This window comes from Sminthopsis crassicaudata, chromosome 6 (assembly GCF_048593235.1).
Source record: "Sminthopsis crassicaudata isolate SCR6 chromosome 6, ASM4859323v1, whole genome shotgun sequence".
NCBI classification, from domain to species: Eukaryota; Metazoa; Chordata; class Mammalia; order Dasyuromorphia; family Dasyuridae; genus Sminthopsis; species Sminthopsis crassicaudata.
Genome location: NC_133622.1, coordinates 189679798 through 189699639, shown reverse-complemented (window position 1 = coordinate 189699639; position 19842 = coordinate 189679798).

Genomic DNA, 19842 nt, shown 5'->3' with positions numbered 1-19842 from the left:
TCAATGATGGACAGAGGTAGCTACACCCAGAGAAGAAACACTGGGAAGTGAATGTAAATTGTTAGCACTAATATCTGTCTGCCCAGGTTGCATGTACCTTCGGATTCTAATGTTTATTGTGCAACAAGAAAATGATATTCACACACATGTATTGTACCTAGACTATATTGTAACACATGTAAAATGTATGGTATTGCCTGTCGTCGGGGGGAGGGAATAGAGGGAGGGGGGGTAATTTGGAAAAATGAATACAAGGGATAATATTATAAAATATATATATATATATATAATTTAAAAAAAATTGTTGTTGTTTTTTTTTAACAAATATTTTATCCTTTAGCCTTCTCCTGCCCTCTCTTCAGGTTCTCATCTTGCTGGGAACCTTCAATGATTTCTCTTGACATTTCAAAGAACACCAGTAGAAAATAACCAGGCTATCCATCTTTGTTTTTTTCCCCATGATAGCCTATCTTCTTTTTTTCCATTGTATGTATCTCCAATAATAGTGTTCGTTCCAGTTGTTTGGAGTTCTCATTGGGGTTGTGTTACAGCCCTGCTCATATCCACCGTACACATCTCCATTGTTTCCTCAATGATGCTCAACATCACAGAAGCATTAAGTGATGAACATGAGGCCGGGATCCCCAGTCTCCTGGTTCCAGAGCCAATATGCCTTCCACTATATACTATGCCATGCTAATACTCCTGTGGAAATGTTTCTATAAGGCTGAGAAACATCAATTTGAGAAGCAAGAGATTTGGGTACTACTAGACTTAGCCCTGCTACTTAATGGCTACATTGCCTTGGACAGATCTATTTCATTTTCTGGATCTTGGTTTCTTCATTTATTCAACCAACATTTATTAAACACCTGTTAAGTACAGGGAATTGTGTTAGATGGTGGGATACGTCTATACTATTCTTTGCAGATAATATAATAGGTACACTTAAAGAATCCTAGAGAATAAACTGAAAAACTAGTTGAAATCATTAACAACTTGGGTAAAGTTGCAGAATATAAAATAAGCTGACATATACTACCAGATAAACTGGCTGTTCCTACTCTCATGATCCCAAAGATCTCTTTCAACTCTAACTTTCTATGACCATGGGGTGCTTTCCAAATGCAAAATTCTATAAATATACAAATCTCACTAACTTAGATCTATCCACCATGGTGACATCTTATTTCTTTGCTGTGTCTGGGGTGCACTTTTTTTTTTTAATTTAGAATTTTTTTCCACAGTATATATGCATGAGTAATTTTTTTATAATATTATCCCTTGTATTCATTTTTCCAAATTATCCCCCCCTCCCTCCACACCCTCCCTCCGATGACAGCCAATCCCATACATTTTACATGTGTTACAATATAACCCAGATACAATATATGTGTGTAAATACCATTTTCTTGTTGCACATTAAGTATTAGATTCCAAAGGTATAAGTATGGGTGCACACTTTTCTTAAGGTGATATGAATAAAGAACAACAATACTTTCTGGGGAGTGGTATACTAATAGTAAAAAGAGCTCTAGATTCAGAGTCCAGAGACCTGGGTTTATAGAGAATAGACTTAAAGCTAGAAGGGAATTGGAAGACCATTTATCTTGTCCAATCTCTGTCCAATGACCAGATAATCATTGTATAGAAGAGGAGACAGATTCAGAGTAGGAAAGGCACTTGCCCAAAATCACAAAGATAGTAAGCAGTAAAGCAAGGGTTCAAGTCCAGTTATTTGGATTTCAAATGCTGGGTTTGTTCATTCATTCTACAACCTTTATTAAGAGTCTACTATTTTTCAGACACTGAGATAGAGATAGTGAAAGATAGATAAATAGATAGATAGATAGATAGATAGATAGATAGATAGATGGATGAATAGATGGGAAGATGGATGGAAAGAGAGAGATATGACAGGTGAATGAATGAATGAATAGATGGGAAGATGAGTAGATTAATGGATAAATAGGTGGATGGATGATGGATAGTTGAGTGGAGAAAGAGATGGATAGATGAATAGATGGGTGAATGGATGGATATATGGGAATATGGGCAAATGGATGGATAGATGGATTTAAAGTTTTCAAAGCACTTCACATCTATTATCTAATTCAACTCTCACAACAACCCTGGGAGTTTGCTGTTTTTATCCCCATTGTGAAGAAGCTGAAGCTGAGAAAAGTAAAGTAACTTGCCCAGGATTATATAGCTAGGAAGTCATTGAGACAGTGCTTAAACTCAGGATTTCCTAACTCCAGAACTAGCACTCCGCCCACTTATGGTACCAGCTAAGGATCCTGGCATCCCTCTTTGTATTTTTCACCTCTTTTCTGCTCTGTAAAATGATAATAATAATAATAATCCCTTTCAGGGGCACCTAGATGACACAGTGCATAGAGCACCCAACTCTGGAGTCAGGAGGAACTGGAGTTTAAATCCAGCTTCAAACACTTAACATTTACTAACTGTGTGACCTTGGGCAAGTCACTAAACTCCAATTGTCTCAATCACTGGGGGAAAAAAAGGAATCTTTTTACTCTCCACCATTACCACCACAGAGTGGAGGTGAGAAAGCATTCCACATCCCATGAAATGCTATAGAAAAGGGAGTGTCTACAAAACATGAGCAATTTACAAACTGCAAAGTCCTGGAGAAATACAAGCTGCTGTTGTCGGTGTTTTGCCCTGTGTCTGTCTTTGAAAAGCTTTCCTGGCCAGAGAATAAAAGGTGGCTCAGCTCCCTAAAAACAGATAAAAGAGAGGCTCCTTATTTTCTTTTCCTCCTCCCTGATCCTACACCAAAGATGTCTCTTTCTCGGAAATGTCCCCCTGATATGATCAAAACTGTACATATTTTCTGCTTTCTTAAAGGACCTTCTGGTCCCATTCAGCAGCAGCTCATAAATGTCGTTCCCTGATTTGGGACAAAGGGTGAGTCCTGCTCGGAATGTTTGCTGGGGGGCTGGGGAGGGGGAGAACCACTCCCAGATGACTCCTGGACAGGTCTTCAGCGAGTACAAACCAGGTTCTTTCCCATGAAGCCCTTCCCATGGAGGCTAACACTGTCCCTTTTCTGGGTAGGCATCCAACCCCTGGGTCCCCTCGTGAAGAAGGGTTTTCAAGGAAGGCCTTTCTGGCTTTGGGCCAAGAGTTTCCGGCCAGGCAGTTACGCTGACAGATTTCTTTAACAAACAGTTACCATATATAAACATGTCAGATATAAAACAAATACTCTTTGAGAGAAAACAGATAGAACCAAGAAGGCTCAAGCTATAATGCGATATTGTTTCGATTAGAAGGAACAGAGTGTGGGGTCCTGGGGGAAGGGGGAGGGTCTGCTGAAGTGATCACCCAAAAGGCTTCGGGTCTGCACTAGCTTTCCCCAGGGAAGAGTCAGACTGAAGAAATTGTCAGACATTCTGGCCCGGGTCGACCCACAACTTAAGGCATAGGGAAGTGCTAGGAGATGCGTGTGGCCAGCCCAGGCTATGCTGAATAGGGGCTTTGATGGACTAGAATCTCCCTCCCCCTTTCCCAGCTGAGGTAGATTTCCTGCTCTGACAATGCCTTCTTCTTCTACGCCACCACCTCCCCAAAATGGTAGAGAGTTTCCAATCCTCAGATTTTCCATCTGATTTCAGAATGGTTCTGAGTAACAAATTTATTCATTTATCAATCAGTGCTTCAACAAGCATTTATTATGCCTTACTAGGTGCCAAGAATTATGCTAAACACAAAAATGAGACCTTCTCTACCCTCAAGAAGCTTACTCTCTAATGGGGGAGACTCCAAGTATGTCATGAGTTCTGCCTGGGTACCAAGCTACACTGCCAAAGACAAAGAATGTATTTAGAGCCTGCCTTCAGTGAGCTTACAGTCTGCAAGAGACAAGCAGACTCAGAGAATTGGGGGGAATAGGAGGAACAAGAACAGAACCTGACTCTTTCCTCAAAAATCTCATTATCTCATAGGGGAAACAGAACCCCAGAGTCTCAGAAGGGCCCTCAGTCCTGAGACCTGCACTAGTATTGCCTCTTTAACAAGCTTAAATCTTTCCTAAAGATCTCACACCCACTGCTTCTACCTCTGACTTTTGGGACCAAGCAGAACAAATACCGTGAGACAAGTCTTCAGGCCTTTGAAGACACTTATCATATGGTCCAGAACTTCTCTTTCCCAGGCTAAACACCCCCAGTTCACAATATTATAGAGTTGACACTGGAAGGGATCCTTCAAGTTATCTAGTCCTTCTTATAGCTTAATAAAGTGAGTTCTAAAAGACCTGAGATGACTTGTCTAGTGTAGTATAGACAGTTTGAATCCAGTTCCACTGCCTTCAAATTAATTTCTCTTCCCTCTGTTCCATAGTTCTGCTCTTAGGGTATTATGAAGCTAAGACCCTTCCCATTCTTATTGTACCTTTTTTTGAAGAAGTTCTCTGGGTGATTGATGTCCTTCCAAAAATGTTGCCCCAAACTGTACATAGTACTCTAGGTGTAGGCTGACCAAACCATAATGCTATAAGTGAACCCAATGAGGCCCAAATTCTTTCACTTTTTTGGCTATGGATATATTGAGCTTACAGTCCACTAAAACCTCAGGTCTTTTAAAATAGCTCTTTATTTTCAAAATATATACATAGTTTTCAACGTTCACTCTTACCAAACCTTGCATTCCAAATTTTTTCTCCTTTTCTTCCTTTCATCTCTCCCCTAGAGCAAGCAATCCAATATGTGCTAAACATAAGCAGTTCTTCTATAAATATTTCCATAATTATGCTGCACAAGAAAAATCATATCAAAAAAGAAAAAAAAGAGAAAGAAAACAAAAGGTAAGCAAACAACCAAAAAGGTGATCCACATTCAGTCTCCAAAGCTCTCTCTCTGGATGCAGATGGCTCTCTCCATCACAAGACCATTGGAACTGGCCTGAATCACCTCCTTGTTGGAAAGAGACACTTCCATCAGAGTTGATCATTACATAATTTTCTTGTTGCTGTGTACAATGGCCCCTTGATCCTACTCACTTCACTTAGCATCAGTTCATGTGAGTCTCTCCAGGCCTTTCTGAAATTATCTTGCTGGTCATTGCCTATAGAATAATAATATTTCATAAGGATTCATATACCATAAGTTATTCAGCCATTATTCAGCTAATGGACATCTACTTAGTTTCTAGTGCCTTGCCACTACAAAAAGGGCTGCACAAACATTTTTGTGCATGTAGGTCCTTTTTCCTTTTTTATGATCTCTTTGGATACAGGCCAATAGAAACACTATTGGAGCAATGAATATGCATAGTTTGATAGCCCTTTGGGCATAGTTCCATACTGCTTTCCAGAAAAGTTGGATCAGTTCACAACTCCACCAACAATGTATTAGTGTCCCAGTTTTCCCACATCCTTGCCCACATTTATCATTATCTTTCCCTGACATCTTAGTCAATCTGAGAAGTATGTAGTGGTATCTAGCTCTTTTTCAAGTGAATCACTATCTTTTTTCAAATGAAGACTCCTGCTATGGTCAGGTCTAGCTCCTCTGAAGGGCTCAGAATAAGTCCTTGTCAGAATAAGGAAAGGTCCTGCCCCACGTTGGGTGCCAATTGTAACGTGCTGTTGTCTCCAGAAGCTGCCGATCGCTCTCTGGGAAGAGATCTGCTGTGTCAACTCAAATCTCTCGGACAGATTCTTCTTCCTGTAGAGAACTGTTGTCTCCAGGCAGTTGTCGTTAACTCTTGTCCAGAGAAGTGACTTTCCTTCCTGCAGAGAGCCCCATCAAGCCTGATGTAGTACAGAGTCTTCTCCTATCTCTGGAGTGGTGTCCTCTTTTATCCTCCCAGAGAATGGGCGTGGGATAGTGCAAGGGATTCTGGGAAGAAGTACTCCAACCAATGAGCTTGCTCCTCTTAGAATTCTTAAGGTGTAAACTCCCTTTAATAGCCCAAGCCAAAGGTCTGAGCCAGAGAACTGTCAAGTCAACCTGAGTTCTCACCTTGTAATTGTCCAGACAACCTGAATTCTCACCTTGTCACTGTCCATACAACCTGAGTTCTCATCTAATAATCCTAACAGACTCCATCACTAATACCACCTCTACTTTGAACTTGTAAAGTGGATTTTTTTAATCCAGTTGTCAGATTTTGCATCAGTCCCTTTTAAACTTTATCTTATTGGATTGTGTCCTCAACTCTATCCTGTCAAGTGGGACACATTGAAGAAAAGTAAAAACATCATTAAGAACATCCTTCAAAGACATATAATAAAATTTGGTTTTGGTTGTTTTTGGTACACATACTAGGCAGGTTGTACCAAAATGTAAATATAAGCTATTAAAGTTTAAGTAAAATAGTAATGTAACATTCCTGATATTTTACTCAAAGTTCAACTCTACATTAAGGGTTGTGGGACACCCAGTATAAATACATATATATTTATATATTAAGTGATTATTTCTGATGTTTCTTAAAATATCATGATATTTTCCTTTTGGATATTTTTGAGAGAGAGAGAGAGAGAGAGAGAGAGAGAGAGAGAGAGAGAGAGAGAGAGAAAGAAAGAGAAGAAAGAAGAGAAAAGAAAGAAGAAAGAAAGAAAGAAAGAAAGAAAGAAGAGAAAGAAAGAAAGAAAGAGAAAGAAAGAAAAGAAAGAAAGAAAGAAAGAAAGAAGAAAAAAGAAAGAAAGAAAGAAAGAAAGAAAGAAAGAAAGAAAGAAAGAAAAAGAAAGAAAGAAAGAAAATGCTAGTGGGATTCTGGCTCTCGCATAATGACAGATGACTTCCCTTGCCCAGACCCAGTTTCCTCCTAATCCCAGAAAACATTTAGGGTCACACCACACACTCTTCTCTGTAAAGTCCTCTTCTGCTGTTTCAATATGGCACCAGGGACAATCTTTCAGCTCTGGAAAGCTAGTGACAGCATCAAAGAGCAGGCTTTGGCCAGCTCTACAAAACTGGATACCTTTTCTAAGGCATGAAGGATAGAAGGTATTAAACAAGGAAGCATCCACAGAGACAATCTTGCAGATGGTTGGCAGTGTTGAAATACAAATATTGATGTATGCTACTAGTGATTACATACTTATCTTCTCCTTTTTCTTTACCAGGTGTTGTCTTGTCTCTCCAGCCAGACTGGAAATTTCCTAAAGGCAAGGACTATGGTTTTGAACCTCACTCAACTCTTGGGCTGTAGCAACACTTTAAAAAGCTAATGACTAGCTAGTTGCTCCAGGTTGGATTGTCAGCTCTCCAAGAGACAGCTAATTCATCCAACTCTCTAATTCATAATAAGATGCAAATGGTTACCCTTTCTCCTAACAGGTGACAGTTGTGTTTCTAGGAGACCCAGTAAAGTAGACTGATTGTATTTCAGATCCTTTAATTAATGGAATCACAGAACATAAAACCTAAGAGCTGGAAGTAAAGAATATTGGTTCTAAAGGTAACCTTGAAACACAGAATGATCAAGTTTTAAAAAGATATTAGACAATGAAGTGATTTGAGGCAGTTTCCATAGACTTGTGATGGAGAGAGCCATTGACGACCAGAGAAAGAACTATTGAGACAAAATGGATCAAAGCATTGTATTTTCACTGTTTTGTTGTTATTTGCTTATTTTTTCTTGTGTTTTTTTTCTTTTAATCTGATTTTTCTTGTGCAACATGATGAATCTGGAAATATGTTTAGAAGAAGTGCATATGATTAATTTATATCAGATTACTTGCTGTCTTGAGGAGGAGGAAAAATTTGGAACACAAGGATTTACAAAGGTGAATGTTGTATGTATTTGGAAAAATAAAATACTATTTAAAAAGGATGTTATAGTATTTTCACTTTTGTGGTGTTTGCTTTCATTTTGTTTTCTTTCTCATTTTTTTATCTGAATTTTCTTAATAATTGTGGAAATATGTACAGAAGAATTGCACATATTTAACACATTGGACTTGCCACATAAAGGAAGGGATGGAGGGAAGGAGGGGGGATATTTGGAATGCAAGATTTTGCATATGGTTTGAAAATAAAAAGCTTTAATTAAAAAAAAAAGAATTAAAAAAAGATGTTAGAACATTGACTGTAAGAAGCAAAGGATCATAAAACTAGAGATAGAAAAGACCCCAAAGATCATCTAGTCCAACTCCTTTATTTTACAGATAAGGAAATTGAAGTTTGGGATGCTAAAGTGATTTGTTCAAAGTTATACAATTGGCAAGACTCAAAGGAGGATTTACGCCCAGGTCTTCTGACTCTAGAGATAATATTCTTTCCAAGGTACCACGATGCTTCAATCTGGCCAAACTCCTCCATTTTGCAGGCATGAAAATTGAAGCCTAGGGAAAGGAAGGTATTTGCACACAGCAAACAGCCAGCCTTGCCAGGACCAGATCATTGTTCAGTTTCCTATTTCCCTTGGCCCAAGCCTTCCTGAGCTATATTCCAGTATGAACACCATAGTACATAGAAGTTAATACTGGTAATTCTCATACCCCTTCTTCAAAGAAGAAGTTGAAGGGCCACTGGATTCACTAACAGAGAGCCTTCACTACTGTTCCAGCCATGTTCTATCTTTGGATCTAGTGCCCATCTTTTCCTAAGGAGGCTCAAATATGTTTCCCATTACACAAGCCAGGCACACCCTATAAAGAAGGTGTTTATGGTGAAACTGTAGGCATTTCCATCAAGGCCAAGGAGTTCAGTGTCAGAAATCTCCTTGAAATACAAGCTTTGTATTGATAGCTTTGTAGTAATGGCCTTAGGTCTGAAATGGAGTTATAAACAAACTCTGAAGATCAATGGTTTAGAACATGACTCTGTGCCTCTCTAGGAATCTTAGCACAGAATGTCACGGCTGGAAGGGACCCTAGAGAAATCCCAGTCAAACCTCCTCATTTTGAAGATATACCATTTTACAATACGAAAACTGACTCACCAAAGATCATATGGATTGTAGGTGTTGGAACTTGGATTTTAATCAAGGTCCTTGAATTTCAAACCCAGTTCTCCTCTTACTACCCCATCCCCTGGCCTATGAGGCTAGATGGGGACTTTCTCTCATAAATGCATCACAACACAGTAAATCTGAGTCAAAAGACTTGCATTCCAGGCCTGGTTCAATCATTAACTTCATGTATGTCTTGAGAAGAAAATCAATCAATCATTAAGCACCTACTATGTACTTGGCATTGTCTTAGAAGCAGAGGAAGCAGAGCTAAAAATTAAACAACTCCTGCCTTCCATTCTATCCAATGAAATAGCAGGTACATATGTATGTGTTACATAAATAAAATTAATTCAAGTTAATTGACAAGGCCACTATCAGTTGGAGGTCAAAAAAAGACATTCTAGAAGAAATAGCTTTTGAACTGTGCTTTGAAAAAAAATTTTGGGAAAACAGGATTCAGAAGTAAGGTGGTGAAGGCAAAAACAGGAAAGATTTGTGTCCACAATATTCCTCCTTTCCATCTCTTCCTCTTCCACTTCCCCTAACTCCACGCCTTATTACCGGCCATGGACCAGTATAATAACCTCCTTTCTAGTCTCTCCTTAACAATCCATAGCTCACCCATGCTCCCGGAGTAATCTTCCTAATGTATCACTATGAAACGTTGTTGTTCATCCTTCATTCTCAAAGAGGACCAATGACATCAGGAAGGGATGTCTAGACTTGCAAATGAATGCATTTAAGTGAGGCAGGGCTGTGCAAAGTCATCAGCTTCAATATCTTTCTCTGGTCATCAGAATTCAGTGGCAAGATAGGTCAGTATAACTGACAGTGGCCCAGCATGCATCTTGGTATTTTTAAGCTCAGGTCTTTCCCAAATCTTACTATGATATGAAAAGCAGCTTTGAATAGCAGAAAGAGTCTAAGATTAGGGGTCAAAAAACTTGATTTGAAATCTCGGCTCTTCCATTTGTAGTAACTATGGAACCTTGGTAAATAAATTATTTCTCCTCTATAGAGTCTAATTTTTTTCTTCTGTATTATGAGAACATTGGGTTGAAAAGTCCCATTTAGGTCCAAATCTTATGAACCTCTATCATTTTTCAACCTAAAAAACCTGTAGTGCATCTATACTGACAGTAGAACAAAGTATAAATTCCTTGGGTTGGCCTTCAGGACCCTTCCTAATCAAGCTTTAATCTATTTATCGCAGATGACAGTTTCACTTAATTTACATTCTTGTCAAACTTATTTCCTGTTCCCCATTTTTCTTCTACCTTTTTCAAGTACCTGCACAGGATTTAAGTATCTGGACCTCAACTGTGTTATCCTTGGTGTCCTTTCTCCTACTCCCATTCCCACTTACTGAAGTCTCTCTCGCTCTCAAAGGGACAATTCTAATGTCACTCCTCTTCCAGGAAGCATCTCTAATCCACTAGAGATGATCTCCAAGCTTCAGATTTCTCCTGGCACTTGGTCTGAACTTCTCTTTTTTTCTTGCCTCCTTCTCCCCTGTAGTATATAATTCATAGCATCATCAGAACTTTGATTTACCCCTGGAAGGAAAGATCATTAAAGTCAAAATTCTCATTTTAAAGTCAAAGAATCTGAAGCTGAGAGAAATTAAAAGGCTAAACATAGAAATCTGGTCCTCTGACTCTATTGAAATCCCATCTGTAACACTTACTATCCAGATGATACTGGGGAAGTCATTTATCCTTACCCCCAAGCTATTCCTTCTTCTGTAAACCAAAGGACTTGGTATAGATATCATAAGAAGTCCTTTCTAAAAAGTCCTAGTTGTATAATACTAGGATACTGAACTCTGTGGGCCCATTTCTTCATCTGTAAAATAGAGAGCTTGGGCTTAATGGTCCCTAGTTTTAAGTATATATTTCAATGACCCAGGGAATGGGGTTTAAATTTCAGCTGTGTTATTTACTCTTTTTAAAAAAAGTATTTATTTTTACTATTCTTTTCTTTTTAAATTTTGATTTCCAGACTCTTTCCTTCCTTCTTACTTCTCCCCCCACCAACTGAGAAAGCAAACAATATTTTAACAATTATACATGTCAAATCATGCAAAACATACTTCCATATTAGTCATATTGAAAAACAAAGCAAAAAAAAGTGAGAAAATGATACTTCAATTTGCACTCAGGATTCATCAGTTTTCTCTCTGGAAGTAGATAGCAATTTTTCATGATGAATCCTTTGGAATTGTCTTGGTATAAATGTTCTCTGGGATCTGAATAGCCAAGTTTTTCACAGTTGATCATCATTAAAATGTTGTTTTTACTGTGTACAATCATCTTTTTACTCATTTTACTTTGCATCAGTTCATATAAAACTTGCCATCGGTTTTTTTTTTCATATATATATAAGTCCTTTTCCTTTTTCTTTGATCTTGTGAGGTATAGGCCTACATGTGCTATTGTTGGATCAAAGGATACATGCAGTTTTATAGTCCTTGAGCACTTTCCCAAATTATTCTCCAAAATGGTTGAACCAGTTCACTTCTCCACCATAGTTCATTAATGTACCTATTTTCTCTCATCCCCTCCAGCATTTCTCATTTCTGATAGATGTGAGGTGATTTTTCATAATTGTTTTAATTTACATTCTTAAACCAATAATGATTTAAAGCACTTTTTCAAATGACCATAGATTACTTTGATTTCTTCTTCTGAAAATAGCTTATTTTAAAATGCTCTTATTTTTTATATAAATTTGACTCAGCTCAAATGCATTTGAGAAATGAGGACTTTATCAGAGAAATTTGCTGTAAACATTTTTAACATTACGTCATTGCTTATAGTATCTTTAGTACAATACAGTTGCCCTGATGATTTCTTTTTGTTTTTGCTTTGCAATCATGAGATCATGATTGCAATACCTGCCTTTTTTTCTTCAGCCCTTTATTTTAATTCTCTGTGTGTCTTTTTGTTTCAAGTGTGACTCTTATATGCAACATATTGTTGGATTCTAATTTCTAATCCATCCTTCTGCTTCCATTTTATGAGTTAGTTTATCCCATATACATCAACAGTTATGATTACTGTGTATTTCCCTCCATTCCAAGTTCTTCCATTAATCTTTTCCTCTCTCTTTTTATTCTGTCCCTCTTCAAAAATCTGTTTTTCTCTTGACCACTGTTTTCATTAATCTACCCTCTCTTTATCACCCTCCCACATATCTCTTATCTCTTTTCCCTCTCATTTCTTTATTGAGTAAGATAGGTTTTTACACCCAACTGAATATGTGTGTGTGTATATATATATATATATATATATATATATATATATATATATTCTTTCTTCTTTGAACCAATTTTGATGAGAGTAAGGTTCAAGCATTACCAATCACCCACTCCCCTCATTGCCCCCCCCTTTTTTTTTTTTACCAAGTTTCTTGTGTGCCTCTTTTATATGAGAAAAAAAATTTCCCATTCTACTCTTTCTTTACCCTTCTTCCAGAGCATCCCTTTCTCATCTTTACAATTTTTATGGAGATCATCTTGCTTACTGTCTATGTAGATTCCTTCTAATTGTCCTAATAATAATAAGTCCTTAGGAGTTCCATATATCATCTTCCCATATTGGAATGTAAATAGTTTAACTTTATTGATTATTCTTTCACCTTTAGGTTTTAATGATTCTTAATTCAAATTTATCTCTTTTCATTAGGAATGCTTGGAATTTCTCTATTTCATTAAATATTCATTTTTTCTGAAGAATTATACTCAGTTTTTTTGGGTAGGTTATTTTTGGTTATAATCCTAGCTTCCTTTGCCCTTTGGAATATCATACTTAGAGTATGATATTCTGCTCCTTAAATGTGAAAGCTGCTAAATGTTATCTAATTCTAAAAGTGACTCTGTGATATCTGAATTATTTCTGCTTGCAGCTTTTGCTACTTGATCAAGAAATTCTGGAATTTGGCTATAATATTCCTAGAAGGTTTCATTTTGGGATCTCTTTTGGGAGCTGATAGGTGGATTCTTTCAATTTCTATTTTACCCTCTGACTCTAAAATATCAGAGCAGTTTTTCCTTTATAATTTCTTAAAACATAATGCCTAAGCTTTTTTTTTTTAAATCATGGCTTTCAGGTAGCCCAGTAATTATTTTCTAGTCAGATTTATTTATTTATTCAAAAATTAAATACAAAATAGGACATTTTTTAAAATTGCAATGAGCATAACAAAACAGAAGAGAATTCAAAAGTATAATGCAGTAGATTTTCATTTCAAGAAAGCCTATGTAATAAATAGTACACATTATATTCAGAGCTATCCATCTTTTCCTTGCAGGTTTTCTTTTGTTCTCTGCTATATACTTTTTACATTATTCTTTTTCTCCTTTCTTCCCCCTCCCCCAAGCAGGCTACAATTAAGCATATAATTAACTGAAATATATATATGTGTGTGTGTGTGTGTGTGTGTGTGTGTGTGTGTGTAAAATATATACACATACATAGTTACACATATACATACGAATATATATGTGCACACTCATATATAGACATAAATATCTATAATCATACACATGTATATTCATATTCATCTATGTAAAACTGTACTGTATTTGTTATCTTCTTTCTCTGAAGATTAATCACGTTTTCCTTCATAAGTTCCATAATTTTCTAAATCTACCAAATAATCATTTCCCACACCACAGCAACAGTCCAATCTTATATTGTGCAGTTATTTTAAATAGTGTAAAATAATATTGATTAATATGGCTGACATATAGTGTAGTTTCCCCATTTTTTCTCTTGATTAAATCTATTTTAGCTTTAACTTTGTCTCAGATCATGATTACTATTCCTGATTTTTTTAACCTAATAAATTCTATTCCTGATCTTTATTTTACACTGACTCTTCTGCTTTACTTTTATCTAATACCTTGCCCATCTAGTATTTAATCTACCTCATTTCTTTTGCACTTTGATATATAATGTTCCAAAATCTTTGGTCATTTAGTATAGTAGCTTTTAGGTTTTCTGTGATTCTAATTATGGCTCCCGCTATATTTAAATTGGCTTTTTCCCCCTTACTGTTTGTGAAATTTCCTCTTGAGCTGGGGGTTTTAGAATTTGGTTTTGATATTCCTGTAGGTTTTCCTCGTAGGATCTCTTTCAGGTCATGATCAGTGACTTATTTTTCCTTTTTTTTTTTTTTTTTTTTAATAATCTTGTTTTTCTTGGATTGTTCTTTTTTTTATTTTTAAAGTAGTTTTTAAATTCTATAAATTATTTTTGGGCAGATAGACATTTGATGTTACTCTTTGAGGTAGGAGAGCTTTTTTTGATTCTTCTGGTCTGGAACTAAACCAAGAATTTCACCCACAGACAGTAGCATCCCTGCTCCACTGCTTCTGCACCCATAGGAATGAGCTGGCTCTTTCTATCCCAGCATCTTGTCAGCAGTACAGCTGAACCTGGTGTCCCTTATCAGCAGAGATCCCCTCAATCTTTTCCCATTCAGATGTCCAGCTCCCCACACTATCTGTGAAGTGAAAATTCCAGTAGTTAGGGCTGAAGCTATTTCCAAATCACTGAGCCACAGGATTCGCTGCTTGCTGTTTCAGCAGAGCTAACCTGAAAAAAAAAGTGAAATATCTCATTGGAAAAAACAATTGATTTGGAAATAGATCAAAGAGGAATAATTTAAGAATTATTGGAGAGAGGATTCTGGAAAGATGATGGAATAAGTCAGAAAATTTCAAGCTCTCCAGATCACTCCAACAAACAAGATAAAATTGTGTGTTTAGGTGAACATAGAGTGGTAAAAATTTAAAAAAAAGTTGGGCCAGAATATGGTCCTTCTGAGACAACCAGAAAAGATTTAAAGAAGAATCCCAGGACAAAGGTTTTATCTCATTTTCTTGTATTTTTTTTTCATTCTTTTAAATTTAGTCTATTGTTTCTTCAAGTCTTGTAGAGTGATTAACTCCCACTTGCCCAATTCTAATTTTTAAAGAATTATTTTCTTCAGGGAGCATTTGTGTCCCTTATTTCATTTGACCAATTCTTTTAAAGGAATTCTTTTCTTTTGTGAATTTTTGTGCCTCTTTTACCAGTAGGCAAATTCTGTTTTTTTTTTAAGATATTACTTTCTGCAATATTTTTTGTGCTTCTTTTACCAAACTATGAATTCTCTTTTTCATAATTGTCTTGCATTGCTCTTATTTCTTTTTCCAATTTTTCCTCTACCTCCCATTTATTTTTGACTGTACTTAATTTTTTTATAATAATAGCTTTTAATTTTTCAAAATACATGCAAAGATAATTTTCAATGTTCACCTTTGCAAAACTTTGCATTCCAAATTTTTCTCCCTCCTTCTCCACCTTCCTCTTCTCCTAGGCAGCAAGTAATCCAATATAAGTTAAACATGTGCAATATTTCTTTACATATTTCCACATTGTTGGGAAAGTTCAGCTGGGTCCCAGAATGTACTATACCATCTTGGCTTGGTCTCTGCTATTCACTCTCTATGTGACCTTAAGCAAGTTAATCCATCTCTATGAACCTCATTCTCAACAGCTATACAGTGTGGGGTGAGACTGGATGGTATGGTATGCAGGGTCCCTCTTAGTTCCATCCCATGAGCCTCTGAAATGTAAGATGGGATTAGGTGATATGTATGCACATGTGCTCATCTCCTCAGCTGCATCTCTTCATGTTTCCCTGGGATGTGGAAGTAATGTCAGCAGAGTTCAGGGTCTGGTGGGCTAAAAGGGCTTCAGGTATAGACCTAAGTATCTCTTGTCCAAGCCAGCTTACTTAAGAAAAACTCATCACCAGGATGATATTTTTTTTAATCTTTTGGTCATGAAACTTTAGAAATAATAAGTGTGTGTGTGTGTGTGTGTGTGTGTGTGTGTGTGTGTGTGGTCACAACGGCTGCAGCCAGGTTCTGTTACTGCCACCATTAGGATTTCTTCCCCGCAGCCTGGAATCTCATTCATTGGGCAAACATTCTTGGAGAGGGAACTGTGTCTGTGTGATGCTTTGGGCCTTGGGCCAAACAGGTCTCCCCCAGAAGCCCTCCCTTAGATAGCTCTGAAAGACATCCTGGATGTGATATCTGATGGACAGGTCCACTTCTCCCTATATTCAAAGTTGGGGAGAATCCAGCCCTGGACAAGGGGCCTGGGCTTGGTCCCTAATTAAAGCCCAGCCCAGGCCAAGCCAGTCCAACCCAGCTGAGCAGCCCCCAATAAAAATCCTAGAGGGGGCTGTGGGCCAGGAGGACTGAAAGTGGTTATTGTGTAGGTTCCCTCCTCCCAACCTTGCACAATGGCTCACTCTGTCCCAGTCTCTGACATTGCTTTTATTAGCTCCTTGCACTGCCCCCATTTTGGTTCAAGCCATGAAACCTATAGGAAAAAGGTAAAGACTTCCTCATTTCTTCTAGCCTGGAGAGGGTCGCTTCTCTGTAACTCTAGTTTAAATAACCTCCCAGTATCCACAATCTATGCAATAACTGAGAATACTGAATCCCAGTTTTGCTATGTACTAGCTGCATGATCATGGACAAGTAACGCTCTTCCCTCCCATCCCGGCTTCTTCACTGTACGTGAGAGTTTGTTTCTAGGACCCCTTGGGTGTCTGACATTCTCTGTTCTAAGATTATTTCCTAGGATCCCTGAAGGTGACAGATACACTGATGATGACCCAGAGAAAGTAAGAAATTAGAACTGGAAAAACAGGATGGAGGTATTTGTTCCACCTATTAATCCAACCATATCTTCCCTTCCCCCACCGCCCACCTCCTTCCAACACAACCCCTCTATCTCGCCAAGCAGGTCCTTGTACTGTCTCCCACGGCTATAGAGTTCATTCTCAACCCCACCTCAGCCGCCTCCTCCCCCTGCAGTCCCCTTCCTTTCTCCTTTCCCTCTGTCCATCTGAATGAAATTCAGCTTTCCAATGCCAGCTCCAGGCCTCCTCCTCCAGGGAGACTTCTGTGCTCTATCCTCTCCCCAGAGCTGGCTTGTGATTCTATTAGCTCCAACTGATTCTGTCTCTTTTCACACTTGGTCATTTCCATGTTGCCTTCTCCATTAAACTGTAAGCTCCCTGGGGGCAGAGATTGCTTTTGCCCTTCTCTGCATCCCCGCTTAAGCACATTGCACAAAGCATGCAGCGTCCGGCATATAGTGGCCACATAATAAATGACCATTGGCTGGCGTGTTCGAATTGATTTGCCTCTGACTAAGATGTGTGTGTTCAATCACTCTGGAAGCCCCCTGAGGGCAGACCCTGGATCTGCTCTTAGACTCCCCACCACCTACCTCAGTGGAAGTCAGCACAACCAGCTAGGCCGTGGTCTTGTGGATAAAAGCCAATTTTCTTTAAGCAAATAGCTTTCTAACTCAGCTGTCCTTCCTCTGGGCCAACCTGGGGCAACCAGGTCGTCTTTTTTTCTATTTCTTCACCATTACTTCGGCCTCCCAATACTTAAGGGGCCCCGACCTTGGCTGGGGTGGGAGGAGGTGAACCTCAGACCAGATTGCAGCAGTACAGGGGGCTTATCCCGGGTGTGTGTATGTGTGTGTGTGTGTGTGTGTGTGTATGTGTGTGTGTGTGTGTGTGTGTGTGTGTGTGCTTACCCATGTCTGTCCTGTCTATATATTCACATTTCCGGGAGGTGGGAGCTGAGGATGGGGTGTCTGTGTATCATCATGTACCCACACAGTTAATGAATTCCTTTCTGGGTAAGTATAAATCTGTCTGCCCTGGAGCCTACATATATTCATATGCAGAACAGGACATGGCCCAAGGATCCAGGGTTTTCCCCCCAAATCAGTGAGAAATCCATGCCTTGGTGGCAAACACCCTGCTTTGTAAGGCTGCACGAGAACACAGGAGCTTCAGAAACTCCCATTTTAGCCCTCTGCATGCAGACATATCCGTGCCCAACTTCTGTGTGTGGCCCTGGGCACACTCGGGCACGCTTATTCCTATGCCCACACGGAATTCCTCCCAATGTCCCAAGACCCTGGAGACCCACAGTCCTTTGTGGGTCTTTAGTTCATGTTGCCTGGCTCCTAGACTGGTCGCCAATCCCAGAACGTGGATTCTCCTTCCTCACCTCTGCAAACTGGAACCCTTTAAGACTTAGCTCAAATGCTACTTCCACCTATAAAAGATCTCTTCCTGTTTTCCACACTCTCTCCCTTTTGTATTTATTTTGTATAAATAAAACCCATTTCAACTCATGGAGTAGATTTATGTTTTGGTGTTTTTTCCCCTGTCTCTCTTGAATATTCTTTCTCTTTTTGGGGTGAAGGAGTATTAGAATTGGATGGCCCAGGTTATGACTTTATACATGTGAAAAGGAGGGTATAAGTAACTGGGACCCAAGCCGGAGCTTAGAGCTTGCCAGTGACCACACCCAAGGAGGAGTAACATTCACCCAACAAAGCAATGAATCCATAGCAGCCAAGAAGAATTGGTCTATCTATTGTTTTTTTCCAAGTAAACTTGGTGGAGGGAATGCTCTGCAGCAATTGCTTTAAGTTGGAGCCCATTCCTCCCAGGGACCAGCATGATAAAGGAAGGACTGGGTTGGGGAAGGGAGGCATTGTGCTTAAGTCCTTATTATATCTTCTAAGTAAATATCCTTTTATAAAAGTAACCTAGGCTTATTGGTTAAATGATACTGGCGTTAATGCCGCTCCTCTATATTAATATTCTTTTCCTTTTGAAGTTAATGGAGTTCAGAACCCAAAGAACCCCAACTTTTGGAGTAGAAAATGGGCCCGAATTAAACTTCCAAGGTCTAGAGTCCATAGGATCACAGATCTAAATTTGGAAGAAATCTTAAAAGTCACCTAGTCCCAATCCTCTTACTATAGCTGAGGAAAGTTAGGTCTGAAGAGATACTCTGATGTTAACAGAGGCAGGATCCAGTGCTCTTTTCAAATCCAGCAAATGGGTGTCCTGGATTTAGGCCTATGCTCACAACAGGGCATGGAGGGACACTGGACACCACCAAAGCCAGCTAGAAGATGGTATTCATAAGACATTTAAAAAGGGAAGCCGGAAAAGCCCTCAGCTAGCCTGGGGATTTTGGACCATCCACTCATTTCATTTAACAAACACTGGCTATATCCTCAGATTGCCTATGGCTTTCTTATATGAGCCAAGAAGAGAAGGATATAGATGTTCCCGTTGTTTTTGCATCTCCTAGCAATCAATTGCATGCCTTAATTTAGGGGCACAACATCATTAATTAGATCGAAGAGGCATCTGAATGGCCAGCTAGTTTATCCTCTTCATGTCACAGATAAGACTAAGCTCAGGGAAATTGAGTATTTTGCCCAGAATCACAAAGGGAGTAAAATGGCAGAGTCAGGATCAAAACTCACATCCTGTGACTCCAAATTCAGTTCCCTTTCTATGACATCACACCAACTCCTTAAGATAATACTTCAAATACTTTAAGCATCTCTGCTTCCCTTGGTACTGGTGCCCCATCCACTAGTGAAGAGAGTCCAAGAATTGCTCTGACAGGAAAACTTCAGACCTCACTAGTATATGACCCTGGGCAAGTCACTTAATTGTTTGCCTCCATTTCCTCACCTGTAAAATGAGCTGGAGAAAAAAAAATGAAAAACCACTCAGAATTTTTAACCCCAAACTAGGTCACAAATAGCATTAGACGTGATAAAAGCCATCTGAACAACAGGCACTTACTAAATGATTATTGGCTGCCTCACTGGTCTAATAATGTTGGATATTAGAGAAGATTTTGGGGTTTCCCATAGCTATCTCATGTGTTCCTCCTTTCCATGAATGCTGAATTCTGGCTCAAAGAGGCTGCTACTGGTGTCCAAAGAGCACTATTATTAACTTAGGGTGTTTTCTCTGAACTGAACCAAAAAGCATGCACTTATT